We start from the raw sequence: 13,973 nt of genomic DNA, 5'->3' as shown, positions 1-13,973 counted from the left end.
TAGAGCCTTCTTTAATGGCCAACAGACTGTGCAAGTCCTTTCTTAAAGGAGCCTGGCTCCTCAGGCCTCCTATGGTTCATCCTGTGCCCCCTTGGGACTTAAATTTAGTTCTGGCCTCCTTAACTGCCCATCCCTTTGAGCCGGCAGCCACTTGTGATTTAAAATTCCTATCTTGGAAAACTGCCTTTCTAGTGGCAATAACTTCTGCTAAGTGTGTTTCAGAGCTTCAAGCTCTCTGTTCTTCCCCTCCTTATTTGATCTTTCATAGAGACAGAGTTTCCCTTAGATTGAATCCATCCTTTTTGCCTAAGGTAGCATCCCCTTTATGCATTCAGCAATCATTGAAGCTCCCAGTTTTCTTCCCACATTTTTCTAATAGAGCAGAATATACTTTCCACCAGTTGGATGTTCACAGGCAACTGCGTTTTTACTTGGATAGGATCACTCAGACTCGAAAATCTGACCAACTGTTTGTGTCCTTTGCGGAGAATAGGTTAGGTCTTCCAGTTGCCAAAGCCACAATTGCCAAATGGATTAAGGATTGCATCTCTTTCATTTACTCCCAGTCAGACAAAGAGTTGCCTTTCCCAATCAAAGCTCATTCTATCAGGGCTATGGCCACCTCTGTAGCTTTTCATTCCAAAGTGTCAATAGATGATATCTGTGCGGCTGCCACTTGGTCTTCTCCGCACACATTTATTTCTCATTATAAGCTTGATGTGGCTTCCCAAGGTAGAGCTTCATTTGGTTCCGCAGTTCTCAGGAGTGTGTTCCAGTGAGCCACCCAGGGTTTTAGGTGCTAGGGACGCTGTCCCATCAGTTATGAATGTAGGCAAGATAGGATCCCATTACATCTTTTAGTTATGTACTTATCATAACTTTGGATGTATGGGATCCATCTCGCCTACATTCATACATACCCACCCTCCTTCCCCCTACCTTTTGGATTTGGAGGAAACATTGGTCCTGCTGAGCTCTCCTCTGGAAGGGCTCTAGTTGGTTACAGTTATCGGTATGTGTTCTGTACCTGTATATATGTATGAAAGCGAACAAACAAGATCTGGGGAAGTAGGTGTGGTGCATTATGGGATAAGGAGTAGCCCAGCCAATGAGAGACTTCATTCTAGTGTATAGTGGCCGAGTCGGAGCCGACGGATCGGCTCTGAACCCATCAGTTATGAATGTAGGCGAGATGGATCCCATACATCCAAAGTTATGGTAAGTACATAACTAAAAGTTATTTCAGTAGCTAATAGTTGCTTAGAGTGTGTTTTCTATTTGGTTATATGTAGGATGTCTGAAGAGAAAGAGAAGCAACATCCTAAATCTGGCTTCAAAAAATGTCCGGACTCTGGACAAAAAAAGTCAGTCACTGACTGGCACATTCAATGTGTCTATTGTCTGGGGGCATTACACCTCCAAGACTCTTGTAGCATCTGTCACTCCTTCTCTTCCAGGGTACTTTTAGAGAGGCGGAGGAAATTGGTGGATAAGGGCTTACTTCAGCACCCCTTCTTGGAAGCACTGGGTGGCCAGGATGGTGCTAGCAAATCTTCTAAGTCATCCAAATCTTCAGGTGACTCCAAGTTATCTAAAAAGGCTAAAAAAATGGAGGGTTTAGGGTCATTGGTTCCACTGCCTTCGGAACTGAGTGTCCTTTCCATTCAGAGCCAGCTCACAGCTTTAGAACCAGTTTTTGAGATTCCCTCATCTCCTCTGCTTCAATCGGCACCCTCTGTGCACTCCTCAAAGTCTTCTGTCAGCCTCTCAGATCTGGATATGGACCGGTTGGTGCAGAAGCTTTTACGGGCACCAGGCCCTGCCAAATTGTTGTCAGCTCCGACACCTCTGTCGGAACCGAAGACCATTACCCCGGACTTGACTGCTCCTCCTCTGAGCCGTACTGGCTTTTTGGAGCTGGAGGAGGCCGACCTGATGGTTGTTGAGACTGTGGAGCCGAGACCTGCTCCAGTGTTATCGGTCCCATCTACTCGGATGTCCTCTGCGCTGACTGGGGACTCTAGGAGCCAACACTCTCCTGTCGGGTCTGGAGTGGATAGTCCTACTGATTTGTCAGTGCCGACTCTTCCTCTTGGGGCTTCGGCTCGGATGAGCTCGGCTACTACCTCAGGCTTGGAGCCTATGGCCTCAGTGTGGGAGGATCGGACGGTCCCTCTGGATCAGTCTACCCCTTCTCGTCAGAGTCATGGTGCGTTCGATGCCATGAGGAGAGTCCTGTCTCCAAAGACATCATCAGCATCAGGTCTGGCTTCCTCCTCCCCTCAAGAAACTGTGTCTGCTCCTGCTTCTACCGGTCAACCCGAGTGTAGAGAACCTGTGCCTCAAGTAGCCCCGTAGGGTGCCCCCTGCTCTTCTGAGACCTCCCCAGATGCCCCCACTGAGGAGATACCCAGGAAGAAACTGTGCAAGAGGAAGCACTTGGACTCCCCACAGGAGTCTTTGAGACTTGGATGAGTCAGAAGGGTCCCCTCGATCCCCCTCTGAGGATATCTCCTTTGCGGAGATATTAGAGATCCTTAATCAGAGGGGTGGTTGGCAGTCCAAAAGCCCTACTGAGGATGAGTCAGTGCTTTGGAATGCTTTCAGGTCTCAACCTTCCACCTCTTGGGTGTCTCCACCTTACGATGAGCTCATGGAGCTGATCTCTCATAAGGCATGGGAGTCTCCGGAGGCCATGGAACCTGTCCCTCAGAAGACAAATAAGTTCATCTCTGCCCCCGTGGACAAAGCTTTTTTGACTAAGGGAGTGCCTGTTGATGCCATGGTGGTGGCGGCAGCCACCAAAAAGGAAATGTCTGAGATGTCCTCATTTATCCATTCTCCTAACAGAGATTCCAGGATCATGGATAGATATGGGAAATGCATGTTTAGTTCAGCGACTTTTTCCCTTTGATCACTGAACTACTTAACCCATTTTGCCAGACAAAGAGATCTTCTAAAGGAGCTAGGAGATGCTCTCCAGGGTACGGTAGCTGCAGGGGCTGCTGACAAAGTTACCACCCAGCTCGCTACCCTAAACTCGATTGTGAACTCATCCATGCGTCTCATATCTTACGCAGCTGATGGTTCGAGTAGGTATGCAAGTTCAGGCATTGCTCTGCGTAGACAATCCTGGATGCATCTCTGTTCCTTTGCGGAGCCTTTCAAGTCTTCCTTTATCAACACCCCATTTGATGGCTCATCCCTGTTTGGGCCCAAGGTTAAGGAAACTCTAACCAGTTGTGAGCAGGAAGGAAAGACTTTATCTGCCGTTGTAGTCTGTTTTTCTACCCCTACTCTGTCCTATCCCAAGGGCCCTAAGGGCAGAAAGATGTGGTTCTGAAAAGCCCAGGGAGCCTTTCAGGACACACATGGCAAAACCCTCTCTAGAGGCAGAGGAGGGGGTTATAATGTTAGACGCCGCCCGCGTGGTAGAAGGGGTCTGCAACAGCAGGGTGACAGATGCCAGTTCTCTGGTCAGCCCTACAAGCGCTCCTGAAAGGAGACCTGGCTGTCCAGCTCTGGAGGCAGTCAGGGGTCACTTATCTTTGTACGCAGAAGCCTGGCTAAGCATAACATCTGATACCTGAGTACAAAGCATAATTTCCAGAGGGTATTTCATACCGTTCTCTTCCCCTCCCACTCCTGTCAACAGAATACTGGATGTTCCACCCAGTTTCAGAGGACAAGCAACTATAGAGGTCCGCAAGTTGCTAGAAAAGAGTCATCCAGCCAGTCCCAGTAGACAAAGCAGGATTTGGAACTTACTCAAGATTCTTTTTGGTTCCAAAGAAAACAGGGGACTGGAGACCTATCTTGGACCTCAGCAGACTCAACCAATTTGTAAAAAAAGAGAAGTTCCGAATGATCACAATTCAGGCCATTCTTCCCTTTTTAGGGAAAAGTGATTGGATGTGCTCCATCGATCTCAAGGATGTGTACTACCACATAAAGATGGACAGACACTCCAGAGAATACCCACTTTTCCGGCTGGGAGCTAATCACTACCAGTTTTGAGCCCTGCCCTTTGGTCTCACTACAGCCCCCAGAGTGTTCACCAAATGCATGGCAGTGGTCACGGCTCACCTGAGACATCTAGAATTCCAGGTGATGTTCATCGTGTTTCACTATTGCAGTCATCACTGTAGGGTTCTTCCTGCCGGCAGGCAGCCCTCGGTCAGCCAGAATCCCAAAGCCTGGGTCCGGCGTCGGCTGTGTACTCATCCTCCCTGACGTCAGTGCACCAGGGGTACAAAGCTCCCAGCCGACGCCATGTTCTCCAGTCTTTCTTGCCACGCGGTGGAAGCAGTTCGCAAGTGCCGGTCGGCTGACTCCTGTTATTTGTGGTGCTTCATACCGAAGACATTCTTCTTTTCAAAGCTAAGTACCCCGTTGGGGAAACTTTTTTCTTGCTGCAGTCCGATGTCAGAAAAAGTTAATTGTATTTCATGTGGGAAGCAAATACCTCATAAGGATTTTCATTCTTACTCTATTCCTTGCCTAGACCCTGACCACGATGTAGCTAGTTGTCGGTTTTGTGCTAGATTTAATCAATGTACTATTAAACGGAGATACGGTTTTGCCTTTCATTACTTTGGGAGGCGATTTAATTATAACATGTCGTCGGACACGCTTCCAACTACTGGAGTTCATAAAAGGCGCAAGGATAAAGACAGGCATCCGAGGTCCAAATCAGATGACAGTCTACAATTAGAGCGAGCTGCCGGTTTGCCCATCGTCAATGAGGTGCTTTCGCAGCTCCTGTCATCAGCCATTACAGAACCACTTGCCGATACGGACTCCCATGAGGAGCCAACTAGGCCTTCAGATATTCCAGGTGCAGGACCCTTCGGATAAAGCTCCCTCGGATGGGTCCAGAGCCGCTGTGCAGGTACCGGCTTCCGAGAGGGTTTTCAGGCCTGCGCAGCTTCAGGTAAAGGCAAAGACAAGACTCCTTCTAAAACAAAGACTCAAGCCCAGGCCTCCTCTGATCCGGGACCTAAATCTCAAAAACAAATGCTTAAAATGGCGGAGGACTTGCTAACTATGATTAGGGGTTCCCACCCCCCTCCAGACAAAAGGCCAAGACAAGAATTGGATTAATTCTCTGATCAGGTATCTATCTCTTCAGTGTCTTCCTCTGAACAGGATTATACTTTCCCTCCTTATGAGGATTCTGATGCTGAGGAATCCATTCCTTCAGCTTCTCCTCCTGAAGATTACTCTTTTGGGGAAACTTTACATGACATGAGGGAACATTTTCAATGGGAAGGACAGGAGTACTCTGAATCTAAGAGAAGGCTTAGGGATTTTCTTCTTCTTCCCCAACACAGACCCCTGGCTATTCCTCCTATTTTGGATATTGTGGATGATGTCTTTACTGAGTCTAATTTAACCCCTGACTCCTTTCCTCCAGCCCCTGCTAAGCCTGATAGATATTACAGAGTCCCTGACTCTCACCAGTTTCTTTTAAAAATTCTACTGCTGATCTAGAAACCATTTCTCAGGGTCCTAAGGGTGTTAAGGCCGCCACTGCTAAGAACTCTATTCCATCAGATAAGGATTCTAGAGCTTTGGAGAGATGGGGCAAAGAAGTGTACACTTCTGCTAATTTATCTATTAGGGCTTTGAATTGTCAATTTCATATGTTGAAATATCAACAATACCTTTTGTCTGTTATGAAACAAAAAATGTGTAGCATTTCTGCATGTGCAGACAATAAGGAATTACAAGATTTGATGCATGCTACTGAGCAGGTGGGGAAACATACCTTATACTGTGGTTTTGATGCTTTGGAGGCCTCTTGCAGGGCAGCAGCCACTGGCACGGTCATTAGAAGGCATGCTTGGTTAAAGGAACAAAATTTGCCTGATCAAGTAAAAGCAAAATTACTGGATGCTCCTGTTCAACATAATGTTTTGTTTGGGTCTAAGGCTGAAGATGTTATAAAGAAAATGGAGGATAAGGCAAAATCCATGCAAACGGTTAAGGATTTCTTACAAGTTTAGCCTCCTAGATTTAGCAGAAATTGGCCAGCTAAGAATTGGTCCTTTCCCAGCTCAGACAGGCCTCATAGGGGTAGATATAGGTGCCCCAGAGGGAGGGCCCAAGCACAGACCTCGTATAGACAGAGACAGTGGAGTGCTTCCACCCCCAGGGGTGGAGAAGATAGGTCTCAACCTTATAGGAAACAGGCTCAATGACTCCCCCTGCATGGCTCCAGGAACCTCTCTCCTGGAAGCTCCTCTGGGAGGAAAACTTTCTCTTTTTCATTGAAATTGGACTTGCATAACCCAAGACAAGTGGGTTCTGGATGTAGTTTTAAGAGGTTACAAATTCCACTTTCACACCTTACCAAAACCAAACGGATGGCCAGACCTACCAAAAACTCAATGGGCGGAGGCATTAAGACAGGTGAGGTCCCTCATGGCCATGAGGGCCATAGAACTGGTTCCAAATTCAGAGTTGGGACAAGGCTTTTATTCAAGACTCTTTCTAGTTCCCAGAAAGCAAAATACTTGGAGACCCATCCTGGATCTGTCAGTCTTAAATACTTTCCTGGAGATACCAAAGTTCAGGATGCTTACTCTGCAGCAGCTCCTACCAATGTTGAGCAAAAATGCATGGATGGTGACATTGGACTTAAAGGAGGCTTACTTACACATTCCTATCAGACAGGAGTGCAGAAGATACCTCAGGTTCAGGGCAGGCTCAAAACATTACCAATTCTCTGTGCTGCCCTTTGGCTTGTCTACTGCACCCAGGGTCTTTACCGAGTGCCTGGCACCAGTAGTAGCTTACTGCAGACTCAAGGGAATTCAAATTTACCCTTATCTGGACGACTGCCTTATTCAAGCAGACAGCAAGGACATCTTACTCCAGCACCTGGAATTTGTTCAGAATCTACTCAAGTGCCTTGGATTCACTGTGAACGTAAAAAAATCAAATTTGGCACCCACTCAACAGATAACTTTCCTGGGTGCTCTTTTAAGCACTACAACCCAGATGGCATTCCTGACACCAGAAAAACAACTACAGCTGACTTCAACTTTCAAAAGCCTGGCGTTAATGTCTCAGCTAACTGCAAGTAAATTCCTGCAGGCTTTGGGTTACATGGCTTCCTGCATCCTACTTATACCATATGCAAGACTGCATATGAGGAAGATACAATGGTACCTAAAAAGCATATGGTCCCAGCATTGTCACAGTCTGGAAACAGTGATTGCTGTCTTGCCTTGCCTGCAAAAGGAATTTCATTGGTGGGCCATGGCATGTCTTCAAAACAAAGGGAAAGCCTACAGTCTACCTCTAGCCAACCAAGTGATAACCACAGATACCTCGGATTATGCATGGGGAGCCCACTTGCAGGGGAAGGGCCTGCAAGGTTTTTGGACAGAGGATCAGAAGCATCTACGTACCAATTTAAAAGAGATGTTAGCTGTACAGAATGCTCTCTTGGCTTTCAGAGATCTTTTACAGCCAGGGCAGCTACTGATATGGACAGACAACACCACAGTTATGTGGTACATAAACAAGCAAGGGGGTTCACACTCCTACCCCCTTTGCAGACTAGCCATGACTCTATGGAACACAGCACTAGCTTGGAAAGTGGCTCTACAAGCTCAATTCCTGCCAGGGAAACAAAACACTCTGGCAGACAGCCTGAGCAGGAATCTGTCAGACCCACACGAGTGGATGCTAGACACCCAAATATTCAAGATGATTACAGAAGCCTGGGGTTGCCTGGACATAGATCTATTTGCATCTCCCCACAACTACCAGTTACAGACTTTTTGCACAAGGACATATCACAAGCTAGCATGGAAAGTGGATGCTCTCTCATTCAGTTGGAGGAACCTCTCGGGGTATACCTTCCCACCACTGCCTCTTCTACCAAGGGTGTTATTAAAAATAAAACAGGACAAACCAAAGATCATCTTACTAGCCCCAAATTGGCCTTGACAATTTTGGTACTCAACACTGATAAATCTATCCCAGGAACCTCCTTGGATTCTACCTCAGATTCCAAATCTTTTGTCTCAACATCAGGGCCAGGTCCTGCACTCTCATATCAAAGCTCTCAGCCTGGCATATTCAGGGTCTATAATTAATCCTACCCTTACCAAACAGGTTATGCGTGTCAACTTAGAAGCCAGAAGGCCTAGCACTAGGAAATCTTATGCAGGTAAATGGAAGAGATTTTGCACCTGGATGCAGGCTCAGGAATCAGATCCTCACATTCCAAATATTCCATTGATTTTACATTACCTAACAGATATGTTGCATAAGGGTTTATCTTTTTCTTCCATAAAAATACATGCCTCCGCTATCTCTGCACATTATAATACAGATCCTCCAATTTTTTCACATCCACTTCTGAAACAATATCTCAGAGGAGCAAAGAATTTAAGACCCCCTAGGACTCCACCCATTCCTGCTTGCGACCTCAATTATGTACTGGAAAAGCTTACTCTGCCACCTTTTGAGCCTGCTACCACATCCGATATAAAATATTTATCATGGAAGACCGTTATCCTACTGGCTTTAACTTCAGCCAGGAGAGACTCTGAGTTACAAGCGCTCATGGCTGTGGAACCTTACATTATTTTTCAACAAGACAGGGTTTCTTTGAGGACTAACCCTACTTTCATGCCTAAAGTGGTTTCTAAAGTGGCTTTAAACCAAACTATTCACCTGCCAACTTTTTTCCCTAATCCACAAAATAAGGGGGAGAGGATCTTGCATTCTTTGGACGTACACAGGCAGCTTCACTTTTACCTGGACAGAACCAAGGATATCAGGAAAACAGAACAACTGTTTGTTTCTTATGCAGCAGATTCCCAAGGCAAAGCTATTTCAAAACAGACCATTTCTAAATGGATTGCTCATGGAATCAGATTTTGTTACTCTCATCATGGAAAGCAAATCCCTGGAAAAATTAGGACTCACTCTACCAGAGCTGCTGCTGCTTCAGCTGCCTTTCTCAGAGGATTCCCTACCAAAGATATTTTGGAAGCTGCAACTTGGAGTTCAGTGCATACTTTCTCTAAGCACTATAATCTCCCTCTTTATTCTAAATCTAGGGCAGGCTTTGCTTCTGCAGTCTTGCAAGGCCTTCTAGCCGCCCCTCCTACTCTATAACCACCACCCTTTATCTCAGCTTTGGGATTCAACCCTACAGTGATGACTGCAACAGTGAAACACGATAAGCATAGTACAGTTGTGTACACTTACCATAAATGTAGATGTTCGAGTGTCTTCACTGTTGCAGTCTGGGTTACCCACCCTCATGTTCCCTCTTATACTTTTATTGGTGTGGTTCCCTGCTTCACCCTTCTTCCGAGGTGTATTTGCTACAGGGTATGGGGTTTGTTGTATGTTACATTTTTGTTTTACTTTTAGCCTTTATTTTTGGGCACCTGACATCTGGGGCAAGAAAAACTGGAGAACCTGGCATCAGCTGGGAGCTCTGTACCCCTGGCACACTGACGTCAGGGAGGATGAGTACACAGCCGATGCTGGACCCAGACTCTCAGATTCTGGTCAACCGAGGGCTGCCTGCCGGCAGGAAGAACCCTACAGTGATGACTGCAACAGTGAAGACACTCGAACATCTACATTTATGGTAAGTGTACACAACTGTACTTTTCCATACCTAGATGATTGGCTCCTTACTGCCACCACCAGGCATCAACTGATTCAGGCAACAGAATCTGCTTTGACACTCTGCAACCACTTAGGCATTACAGTCAACTTCGAAAAATCTGCCTTGTTGCCATTGCAGCATACCGTCTTTATAGGAGCAGAGTTAGATACCTCAACCACCACTCTACGTCTTCCAGTCGAAAGGGTCTCACTTCTTCACCAACACGTCAGCTCATTGGTGTCAAAGAACAAAGCTACAGCCACAGAGGTCTTGAAGGTACTAGGTTTGATGGCGGCAACAATTCTAGCCATTTCATTTGCAAGGATGCATATGCAAATTCTTCAATGTCTTCTGTTCGTTCAATGGTCTTACAGAAATTGCCAATGAACCATATGATTCTCATCACAAACTCTTGCAAGAGGGACCTTCGGTGGTGGTTGACGTCTCTTCATGTCACAATAGGACGACCTTTTGTGCTCCCCCCCTGGTAGCCACTATGACCACGGACGCTTCCCTGATAGGGTGGGGGGTGGCATTTTCAGGGAAAGACTGCCCAAGGCACATGGATGGATCAAGAGTCACAGCTACATATCGGTGTTCTGGAATTGAGAGCAGTACTTCTGGCGTTGCAGTACTTTCAGGACAATTGCAATTCAGCCAGACAACATGTCAGTGGTCTGGTACTTGAACAAACAGGGCGGAACCAAGTCTTACCCCCTTTGTTGAGAAGCCCTCAGGGTATGGCAATGGGCTGTGTCATCCCAGCATTTTCTGTTAGCAACGCACATCCCATGGAAATCCAACGTGTTAGCGGACAAGCTGAGCAGGGCAATCTTATTGCCTCATGAGTGGTTTCTCAACCAACACGTTATGGACATGATTTTCTGCAAATGGGGCCAGTCTTCCTCCAACCTCTTTGCCAGTCACATCATTACCAAATGCAGAAGCTATTTTGCCCTGATACCACCTCTGGGACATCCCCTGAGAGACGCACTTGTACTCGATTGGCCTCCGGGTCTCCTATATGCTTTCCCTTCAATTCCATTAATACCCAGGTTTGTACAGAAAGCAAAGTCACTGGGAAGGACTGTTATCCTTGTAGCCCCGCATTGGCCTCTACAGATTTGGTTCCATTTTCTTCACCATCGTCTGCTGGAGGATCCATGGATCCTGAACCCAGTTCCAGACCACCTGACACACTTGTCAGGGGACCTCCATCCTTCACTGCAGTCTCTAAAGCTGACTACTTGGCTGATCCACTTCCCCAAATAGCCAGGCTTCATTCCCTCTCAGATGACACAAGACAAATTCTATTGTCTTCTTATAAGCCATCCACCAGAAAACTATATCGCAGTAAGTGGAAAAGGTTCTCCATCTGGGCCAGCATACAAGAAATTGACCCTTTCCGAGCTCCTTTGTCATCCATTCTAGAGTTTTTGACAATGATTTTTAAGGAAGGAGCAGCAGCTGCCACAGTTCGGGTTCAGTTAGTTGCCATATCTAATTTCCACCTTGGATTGGATGGGTTAAATATTATGGTCCATAAGTTATCTAAGGTTTTATCAAAGGTGTTTTTCACATGAGGCCTCCTGTCAAAATCCCTTGTTCTCCTTGGAATTTGAATTTTATGCTATCCCAAATAATTCTTCCCTCCTTTGAACCTGCATGATCTTGTGATCTCAAATTCCTTTCCTGGAAAACTATTTTTCTAGTGGCCATTACTTTTGCCCGCAGAGTGTCAGAAATTCAAGCTTTGTCTATCAGATCACCTTATATGATTTTTCATACTGATAGACTATCTCTCAGAACAAACCCATCCTTTTTGCCTAAAGTCTGTTCAGAATCTAATATCAATCAGGTTATTGAATTGCCAGCCTTCTTCCCCAACCATTCTAACAAATTAGAATACATGCTGCATAAACTTGACGTGCACAGACAGCTTAGATTCTATCTCTATAGAACCAAGAATATTAGGAAATCAGATCAACTTTTTGTATCCTTTTCGGGGGCTAGAAAAGGTAGGCCAGTGGCTAAAACAACCCTTTCAAAATGGTTATCAGATTGTATCTCATTTGTTCATACAGCTGCTAACATACCTTTGCCACACAAAGTAAAGGCTCATTCAACCAGAGCTGTTTCTACGTCTTCTGCCTTTCAATCTAAATTGCCCCTTGATAACATTTGTGCTACAGCCACTTGGTCTAAGCCTCATACTTTTATCACTCATTACAAAGTGGATAAGGCCTCTAGGGACAGGTCTTCATTTGGTTCTATGGTCCTGAAAAATGTACTCCCGTGAGCCACCCAGGATTGCGGGTGCTAGGGACTCTACCCATCAGTGAGAATAAACGGCGAGATTTAACAACTTCACATAAAGAAGTTATGTACTCACTATAATGTTCCATGGGAGTTGTTTATCTCGCTTTTATTCTTACGTCCCTCCCTCCATCCCCTCCTGGCTGACAGTTGACCTAGAGGATAGTATCATCCTGGTTGTTCAATACTTCTTCTTTCTTGGGGAGTTCACCCCTTACAGGGTTATATATACACGCAACAAACAAGATCTGAGGTGCATCATGAGATAAGGGGCTTGGTCTCGAGCTACTGGTAAACCTTGAGCTTTGCTAATGGCAATGTCGGAGCCGAGGATCGGCTCCGAACCCATCAGTGAGAATAAAGGTAAGATAAACAGCTCACATGGAACATTATGGTGAGTACATAATTTCTTTTTTTTTTAGTAAAAGATGGTGTTTGGGCACAAACTACTATTTCACATTGACGAAAATCCACGTGAAACTTTAGCAGTTTATATCACTGGCTTGAGAAATAAGGCCAAAATGTGCAGATTTGGTGACTTGAGAGATGAGTTAATAAAGGACAGGCTTCTTGTGTGTGGTTTTAATAGAGTTGCAGTGAGAAAGGTTTTGCTTCGTGTCAGTGATTTAACGTTAAGCAAAACCATAGAGATTTGTCAAATCCATGAGCTCACAGAAAGGCTCACAAGTATGCTTGCAAGTGATAAGAGCATGGTTTCAAAAGCCTCTAGAGAAAACATAGACAGCATGCAACACATGGCAAGCAGAAACAGGCCTAAGCACTTGGCAGCTGCAACCTCTATGGGCCTTCTTGGGAGGAGCCAAGACTAGATCAGTAAAACGGGCATGCTCAGTGAGGTATTTTAGGACGGCACAGTGGTGCAGCGGTTAACGTTGTCGCCTCACAGCAAGAGGTTCTCCGGTTCGATTCTTGGCTGGGGTGCCTTCTGTGTAGAGTTTGCATGTTCTCCCTGTGTTTGCGTCGGTTTCCTCTGGGTACTCCGGTTTCCTCCCACATTCTAAAGACATGCATCTGAAAACAGGCTCTGTGGAACCTAGTCGGACATTCCCAGTCAACAAATGCTAAATAAAAAAATAAAATAAAAATAAAGTATAAGGGTGAATCAGCAAAACCTAAGTCAAGTCTTATTGCTAACTGTCATAATTGTGGCGCCAATCATGAGTCTAAAAGAGAGAAGTGCTTAGCATTTGGTCAGCAATGCCACAAGTGTAAAAACATGGAACCACTTTCAAAAGGTTTGTAAATCAAGCAAGCCTCATTCAGTTATTAAGAAAGGTCACTCAAAAAAGCAAGTTGATCATGTAGAAAGCTGTAACTCTACTTTCTATGTAGATGATGTATCAGTGGTCGGTGAAAAGTTTAATGCAGTAGATTTGTTGGTAAAGAATGAAGTATTTTGTACTGTCCTGATCAATGGCAAACCCACAGAGCTCAAAGAAGATACTGGCTCAAAGTGTAATGTAATATCAGCAGAAATATTTGCTAAAGTGAGGGCTGGTGAGCAACTTAATTTGACCAATTGTGTGAAGCTCGTTGCTTATGGAGATGAAGCGATTCAAACTGAAAGCTCAGTAGGGCTTTCATGTTATTTGTCTGATAACAGTTACAGCTTGCAATTTTATGTAGTTAAAAGACCTGTGCAGTCATTATTAGGTCTCAGAGACAGTTTGAAAATGAAACTGCCTTCTTTTACCAAAGAAGTACATCATGTAAGCACATGTCCCAGTTCCAGCTTCAGTGATGCTATTCTCTCAGATTATGCTAATGTTTTCGATGACAAGCTAGGCAAATTTCCAGTTGTGTACTCCATGAAAATAGACCCAGAGGTCAGTCCAGTGGTCAGACCATCAAGGAGGGTTCCAATAGCTATGCAGGACAAAGTCAAGGTCCAGTTAGACAAAATCGTGCAGCAAGGTGTGATTTGTCGGGTCACAGAACCAACTGAGTGGGTGTCTTCCACGATAGCTGCTCATAAGACAAATTCAGATAA

At 45.4% G+C, this 13,973-nt stretch overlaps 1 protein-coding gene across 1 annotated transcript in view; it reads left to right on the top strand.

Annotated features, from left to right (window-relative positions):
• The window catches only part of LOC122801255 (serine-rich adhesin for platelets-like), a 1,296,546-nt gene that overhangs the window by 387,872 nt on the left and 894,701 nt on the right, over positions 1–13,973 (top strand). The window lies entirely within an intron of this gene.

The sequence above is a fragment of the Protopterus annectens genome, chromosome 4.part1 (assembly GCF_019279795.1).
Source record: "Protopterus annectens isolate FY-2018-M chromosome 4.part1, PAN1.0, whole genome shotgun sequence".
Taxonomy (NCBI): Eukaryota; Metazoa; Chordata; order Ceratodontiformes; family Protopteridae; genus Protopterus; species Protopterus annectens.
The sequence above is the reverse complement of the archived record's forward strand: the minus strand, read 5'-3'. Positions and strand labels throughout refer to the sequence as shown.